The 8,099-nt window shown below is 45.6% G+C and overlaps 1 long non-coding RNA gene across 1 annotated transcript; it reads left to right on the top strand.

Annotated features, from left to right (window-relative positions):
• Window positions 1–76: 76 nt before the first annotated feature.
• Window positions 77–7,710, top strand: LOC311164689. Its single transcript, XR_014616877.1, has 4 exons — window positions 77–111; window positions 2,343–2,423; window positions 5,192–5,291; window positions 7,636–7,710. It is a non-coding gene; the product is annotated as an uncharacterized lncRNA (long non-coding RNA).
• Window positions 7,711–8,099: the final 389 nt, after the last annotated feature.

Genomic DNA, 8,099 nt, shown 5'->3' with positions numbered 1-8,099 from the left:
GCGGCCAGAGCGGCGCCGTCTCGGTGGTTTCGCCCGCGGTTTCTGCGCATGCGCGGCGCGGCCACTTCCGGTTGCGCCGCCATGAGGGACCGGACGCGGGAACTGCATCAGGCGAGAGGCCAAAAAATGGGGCAAAAACGGCCAAAATCGGGCAAAAGAGGCAAAAAAACGGGAAAAGGACCCGAAAATCGGAACCGGGGTGCCCGAAAATGGGGGAGAAGTGCCCGGAGTTGGGGATAAAGAGGCGGAAAATGGGAAAAAAGAGGCGAGAAATGGGGAAAAGGCCCAAAAAAATGGCGGAGAGGAGGAAAAATGGGGAAAAAACCCCAAAAACGGGAAAAAAGAGACGAAAATGAGGGAAAAGTGTCAAAAAATGAGGGAAAGGAGCCCAAAATCGGCATCGGGGAGGTGGAAAATGGGGGGAAAAGAGGAAAAATGGGGGAAAAGATCAAAAAAATGGGAAAAGAGCCCAAAAATGGGGAAAATTGGGAATTTTTTAGCCCAAATTTGGGATTTTTTCCCAAAATTTTCCCCAAATTTTTCCTTTTTCACCCCAAATCCGGCTCGAATTTTCTCAAATTTTGGATTTCTTAAGCCAAATTTGGGAGTTTTTAACCTGATTTGAGATTTTTTTCCCAAATTTTGGGTTTTTCCCCCAAATTTGGGATTTTTTTCTGAATCTGGGAACTTTTTTACCGAAATTTGGGATTTTTTTCCCAAATTTTGGATTTTTCTCCCCAAATCCGGCTCGATTTTCCTAAATCTGGGAATTTTTTACCCAAATTTGTGATTTTTTAACCTGACTTTGGAATTTTTTCCCAAATTTTGGATTTTTTTCCCAAATTTTGGATTTTTCCCCCCAAATCAGGGTCGGATTTTCCCAAATCTGGGATTTTTTTAACCCAATTTTGGGATTTTTTCCCAAATTTTGGATTTTTTTCCCCCAATTTCTCCTTTTCCCCCCAGATCTCGGTCGGATTTTCCCAATTTTGAGATTTTTTCCCCGAATTTTGGATTTTTCCCCCCAAATTTGGGATTTTTTTCCTGAATCTGGGATTTTTTAACCCAAATTTTGGGATTTTTTCCCAAATTTTGCGGGTTTTTTCCCAAATTTTGGGGTTTTCCCCCCAAATTTAGGTTTTTTCCCCTAAATTTTTCCCCAATTTCCTCTTTTTCCCCCCAAATTTGGGATTTTTTCCCCCCAAATCGGGGTCAGATTTTCCCAATTTTGGGATTTTTTTCCCGATTTTTGGCCTTTTCCCCCCAAATTTGGGATTTTTCCCCCCAAATTTCTCCTTTTTCACCCCAAACCGGGGTCAGATTTTCCCAATTTTGGGATTTTTCCCCAAATTTTGGATTTTTTTCCCCTAATTTCTTCTTTTTTACCCCAGATCTGGGTCACATTTTCCCAATTTTGGGATTTTTTCACCCCAATTTGGGAATTTTTCGCCCAAATTTGGGATTTTTCCCCCCAAATTTCCCAAATTTGGGAATTTCCCCCGAAATTGCCCCCAATTTTCTCCTTTATCCCCCCAAGTCCGGGTCGGTTTTCCCAAATTTAGGAATTTTTACCCAAATTTTGGATTTTTCACCCCAAATCAGGGTCGGTTTTTCCCAATTTTGGGATTTTTTCCCGAATTTTGGATTTTTCCCCCCAGATTTGGGTCGGATTTTCCCAATTTTGGGATTTTTTGGCCAAATTTTGGGGTATTCCCTCCAAATTTGGGATTTTCCCCCTGAAAATTTCCCAAAATTTCTTCTTTTCACCCCAAATCTGGGTCAGATTTTCCCAATTTTGGGATTTTTTGGGATTTTTTCCAGATTTTTGGCCTTTCTCCCCCAAATTTGGGATTTTTTAACCCAAATCGGGGTCGGTTTTCCCCAAATTTGGGATTTTTTTCCACAATTTTGGGATTTTTGGGGATTTTTTTCCTGATTTTTGGCCTTTTCCCCCCAAATTTGGGATTTTTCCCCCCAAATTTCTCCTTTTTCCCCCAAATCTGGGTCGGATTTTCCCGATTTTGGGATTTTTTTGGGAATTTTTTCCCCAATTTTGGGATTTTTGGGGATTTTTTTCCCGTTTTTTGGGATTTTTCACCCAAATTTCTCCTTTTCCCCCCAAATCTGGGTCGGATTTTCCCAATTTTGGGATTTTTGGGGATTTTTTTCCCGATTTTTGGGATTTTTTACCCAAATTTCTCCTTTTTCCGCCAAATCTGGGTCGGATTTTCCCAATTTTGGGATTTTTTGGGATTTTTTTTCCCCAACTTTGGGATTTTTGGGGATTTTTTTCCCCATTTTTGGCCGTTTCCCCCCAAATTTGGGATTTTTTCCCCCCCCAGGGCTCGGACTCGGACTCGTCGGGGGAGGGGCCGGGGGGGGAGGGGCGGCTCCTCGGCCCCCAGGACCCCGCCCTGGCCCAGGTGGGTCCCGCCCCCTTCTTTGCATCTCGTTTGCATCTCGTTTGCATTCCGGCGTCGCGACGCGTCCCCCGTATCGCGATAGAGCCGCTCCCTATCGCGATATAACCCGCCTGTATCGCGATATAAACCCTTCTGTGTCGTGATAGAACTCCTCTGTATCGCGATAGAACCCCTTCTGTCACAATAGAACCCGTCCATATCGCGATATAACCCCTTCCGTGTCGCGATATAACCTGCCTGTATCGTGATATAACCCCGTCCGTATCGCGATATAACCCCTCTGTATCGCGATATAGCCCCTCCTATCGTGATATAGCTCCTCTGTATTGCGATATAGCCCCTCCTGTCACGATAGAACCCGTCCATATCGCGATAGAACCCCTCTGTATCACGATATAACCCCTTCCGTGTCACAATATAATCCCTCCTGTCACGATATGACCCGCCTGTATCGCGATATAACACCTCTGTGTTGCGATATAACTCCTCTGTATCGCGATCTAACCCCTCCTGTCGCGATAGAACCTGCCTGTATCGCGATATAAACTCCCGTATCGCGACATCACCCGTTTCTATCGCCCCGCAGCCCGGCACTATCGCGATATAACCCCTCTGTATCGCGATAGAACCCCTCCTGTCACGATAGAACCCGCCCGTATCGCGATATAACCCCTTCCGTGTCGCGATATAACCCCTTCCGTGTCGCGATATAGCTCCTCTGTATCGCGATATAGCCCCTCCTGTTGCGATATAACTCCTGTCACAATAGAACCTGTCCATATCGCGATAGAACCCCTCCTGTCGCGATAGAACCCCTCTGTATCGCGATATAACCCCTCTGTATTGCGATATAACCCCTCTGTATTGCGATATAGCCCCTCAGTATTGCGATATAACCCGCCCGTATTGTGATATAACCCCTCTGTATCACAATATACACCCTCCTGTCGTGATAGAACCCGTCCGTATCGCGATAGAACCATTCTGTATCGCGATATAAACCCTTCTGTGTCGCGATATAGCCCCTCCTGTCGCTATAGAACCCGCCCGTATCGCGATAGAACCCCTCTGTATCGCGATATAAACACTCCTGTCGCAATAGAACCTCTCCATATCGTGATATAACCCCTCCTGTCACGATAGAACCCATTCATATCGCGATATAACCATTCTGTGTCACGGTATAACGCCTCCTGTTGCAATAGAACCCGCCCATATCGCGATATAACTCCTCTGTATCGCGATATAACCGCTTCCGTGTCGCGATATAACCCCTCTTGTCATGATAGAACCCCCCCTATCATAATATAACTGCTCTGTATCGCGATATAAACCCTTTGTATCGCGATATAATCTCTCTGTATCACGATAGAGCCGCTCCGTATCACGACGTCGCCCGTTTCTATCGCCCTGCAGCCCACTGCTATCGTGATATAACCCCTCTGTATCGCGATATAACTGCTCCTGTCACGATATAACTTGTCCATATCGCGATAGAACTCCTCTGTATCGCGATATAACTGCTCCTGTCACGATATAACTTGTCCATATCGCGATAGAACTCCTCTGTATCACGATATAACCGCTCCTGTCGTGATAGAACCCGTCCGTATTGCGATATAACCATTCTGTATTGCAATATAAACCCTCCTGTCGTGATATGACCCGCCCGTATTGCGATATAACACCTCTGTATCGCGATATAACCCCTCTGTATCGTGATATAAACCCCCTGTATCGCGATATAACCTCATCCGTATCGCGATATAACTCCTCTGTATCGCAATATAACCCCTCCTGTTGCAATAGAACCTGCCCGTATCGCGATATAATCCCTCTGTGTCGCGATAGAAGCCGTCGGTATCGCGACATCGCCCTTTTCTATCGCCCCGCAGCCCATTGCTATCGCGATATAACCCCTCTGTATCGCGATATAAACACTCCTGTCGCAATAGAACCTCTCCATATCGCGATATGACTTCTCTGTATCGTGATATAACCCCTCCTGTCACGATAGAACCTGCCCGTATCACGATAGAACCCGCCCGTATCGCGATATAACCTCCCGTATTGCGACATGGCCCGTTCATGCTGAGCTTTATCGCCCCCTATCCCGATAGGAGCCGCTCGTACAAGGGCGTGACCCGTTCCTATCGCGACACGAGCGGCCGCTGTCACGATAGGACGTGTTCCTATCGCGATATACGCCGCCCGTGTCACGACATGCAGGGGTGCTGTTGTGATAGGCCTCGCCGATATCGCGACATGACCCGTTCGCGTCGCTGTTTGTTGTCTCCTGTCGCGATATGAGCGCGATAGAAGCTGTTTCTGTCGCGATATAAACTGCTCCTATGGCGACATCAGCCGTTTCTATCGCGATATAACCGTTCATATCGCGATATATCGCGACAGGCATGGGACGTGCTGGGGGCGCTGTCCCAGTAGAAACCCCCCATATCGCGATATAAGCCGTTCCTATCGCGACAGGCGCGGTGCGTGCGGCGGGCGCTGGGGGCGCTGTCGCTGTATGACCCCCCCTATCGCGATATAACCCCTTTGATATCGCGATATGTCGCGACAGGCGCGGTGCGTGCGGCGGGCGCTGGGGGCGCTGTCGCTGTGTAACCCCCCCCTATCGCGATATAAGCCGTTGATATCGCGATATGTCGCGACAGGCGCGGTGCGTGCGGCGGGCGCTGGGGGCGCTGTCGCTGTATGACCCCCCCTATCGCGATATGAGGCGTTGATATCGCGATATGTCGCGACAGGCGCGGTGCGTGCGGCGGGCGCTGGGGGCGCTGTCGCTGCGGGCGGCGGAGCTGGAGCGGCTCCAGGAGCGAGCGCTGGGAACGCCCCTCCCCCCACCGGGTGAGACCCACGGCGGGAAAATTGGGGGGAAAATCCGGGAATTTGGGAAAATTCGGGAAATTCGGGGATTTTGGGCAAAATTTGGGAGAATTTGGGGAAAATTCGGGGCAATTTTGGGTGAAATTTGGGGGAAATTTGGGGAAATTTTGGGTGGAATTTTGGAGGCGTTTGGGGAAGTTTTGGGTGAATTTTTGGGGAAATTTTGGGTGAAATTTTGGAGGAGTTTGGGAAAATTTGAGGAATTTTGGGTGAAATTTGGGAGGAATTTGGGAGAATTTGGGGAAAATTTTGGGAAAATTTGTGGAAATTTTGGGAAATTTGGGGTGAAATTTTGGGAAACTTCGGACAATTTTGGGGCAACTTTGGGTGAAATTTTGGGGAATTTTGGGTGAAATTTTGGGTAAAATTTCAGGAAATTTTGGATGGATTTGGGGAAATTTGGGGCAATTTTGGGGGAAATTTGGGTGGAATGTGGGAAAATTTTGGGTGGATTTTGGGGTAATTTGGGGAAATTTTGGGTGAAATTTTGGGTGGATTTGGGAAAAATTCAGGGCAATTTTGGGTGAAATTTTGGAGGAATTTGGGGAAATTTTGGGGAAATTTTGGGTGGATTTGGGGAAATTTTGGGTGGATTTTGAGAAATTTGGGGGAAATTTGGGGGGAATTTGGGGCAATTTTGGGGGAGATTTTGGGTGAAATTTGGGTGAAATTTTAGGAAACTTGGGACAATTTTGGGGGAATTTTGGGAGGAATTTGAGGAAATTTTGGACAATTCGGGGTGAAATTTGGGGTGAAATTTTGGGAAATTCGGGGCAGTTTTGGGGGAATTTGGGGAAAATTCGGGGCAGTTTTGGGTAAAATTTTGGGGAAATTTGGGGCAATTTTGGGTGAAATTTTGGAGGAATTTCAGGAAGTTTCGGGTGGATTTGGAGAAATTTTGGAGAAAATTTTGGGAAATTTGGGGCAATTTTGGCTGAAATTTGGGTGAAATTTTGGAGGAATTTGGGAAGATTTTGGGTGAATTTTGGGAAATTTGGGGCAATTTGGGGGGAATTTTTGGTGAAATTTGGGTGGAATTTGGGAGGAATTTGGGGAAAAATTTTGGAGGATTTGGGGAATTTTGGGTGAAATTTTGGGGAAATTTTGGGAAATTTGAAGGATTTTTTGGGAGCATTTTTTGGGATTTTTTTAGGAATTTTGGGGGTGAATTTTGGGGAATTTTTGGGTCGGTTCTGGGTGAAATTTTGGAGAAATTCTTGTGAAATTTGGGAGGAATTTGGGAAAATTTTGGGGGGATTTTGTGTAAAATTTTGGGGGAATTTTTGGGGAAATTTGGGGAAATTTGGAGGAATTTTTTGGAGGAATTTTTGGGGGGATTTTTTTGGATTTTGGGGGTGAATTTTGGGGGAATTTTGGGTAAATTTGGGACATTTTTGGGGTGAATTTTGGGGAATTCTGGGTGATTTTTGGGGCAATTTTGGACAAAATTTTGGAGACTTTTTGGGGGAATTTTGTGGAATTTTTGGGCAATTTTGGGTGAATTTTTTGGGAATTTTGAGTGAATTTTGAGCAAGTTTTAGGTGAAATTTTGGGGGAGTTTTGGGCGGTTTTGGAGCAAATAGGTGAAATTTTGGGGGAATTTCAGGGGAATTTTGGGGAAAATCCTGGGAAGATTTTTGTGAAATTTTGGGGGATTTTGGGAAATTTGGGAGGGGATTTTGGGCCTTTTTGGGTGAATTTTGAGTTTTTTTTTTTCGGGGAATTCTTGGGAGATTTTTTGGGATATTTTGGTGAAAATTTTGGGGAAATTGTGCTGGAATTTTGAGGGATTTTTTTGGCTTTTTTGGGGGAATTTTGGGGTGAAATTTTGGGGAATTTTGAGCATTTTTTGGGCAAATTTTGTGCAAATTTTGGGCGAAATTTGGGCATTTTTTGGTGGAATTTTTGGGTCAATTTCTGGGAATTTTGGGGGAATTTTGCCCATTTTTGGGGCGAATTTTGGTGTCAATTTCAGGTGAATTTTTTGGGTGAATTTTTGGGTGAAATTTGGGCATTTTTGGGTCTCCAGAGCTGCAGGAGCATCCGGGCTGGGTCTGGATGGTTTTAATTCCATTTTAAATTAAATTTTTGGGTGAAATTTGGGCATTTTTGGGTCTCCAGAGCTGCAGGAGGAGCTGGGCTGGGTCTGGGTGGATTTAATTCCATTTTTAATGAGAATTTTGGGTGAAATTTGGGCATTTTTGGGTCTCCAGAGCTGCAGGAGGATCCGGGCTGGGTCTGGGTGGATTTAATTCCATTTTTAATGAGAATTTTGGGTGAAATTTGGGCGATTTTGGGTCTCCAGAGCTGCAGGAGGAGCTGCAGCAGCTCCGGGATGAAATCCAGGACCTGACCCGGGAGATCCAGCGGGGGCTGCAAGGTAACCCCAAAACACCCCAAAAATACCCCAAAAATGACCCAAAAATACCTCAAAAATATCCCAAAATAACCCAAAAATTACCCCAAAAATATCCCAAAACCACCCCAAAAGTGCCCTAAAAATATCCCCAAAAATATCCCAAAATTACCCCAAAAATATCCCAAAATCATCCCAAAATCACCCCCAAAAATGCCCCAAAAATGCCCCAAAAAAATGCCCCAAAACCACCCCAAAAATGATCTCAAAACATCCCAAAAATAACCCAAAAATATCCCCTAAAATTCCCCCAAAGCACCCCAAAAATCACCCCCAAAATATCCCAAAATACCCCCAAAAATGCCCCAAAAGTGACCCCAAAAATGACCCCAAAACCGCCCCAAAAATACCCC

This window comes from Fringilla coelebs, assembly GCF_963513975.1.
Source record: "Fringilla coelebs genome assembly, chromosome: 35".
In the NCBI taxonomy this organism is placed as follows: Eukaryota; Metazoa; Chordata; class Aves; order Passeriformes; family Fringillidae; genus Fringilla; species Fringilla coelebs.
The sequence above is the reverse complement of the archived record's forward strand: the minus strand, read 5'-3'. Positions and strand labels throughout refer to the sequence as shown.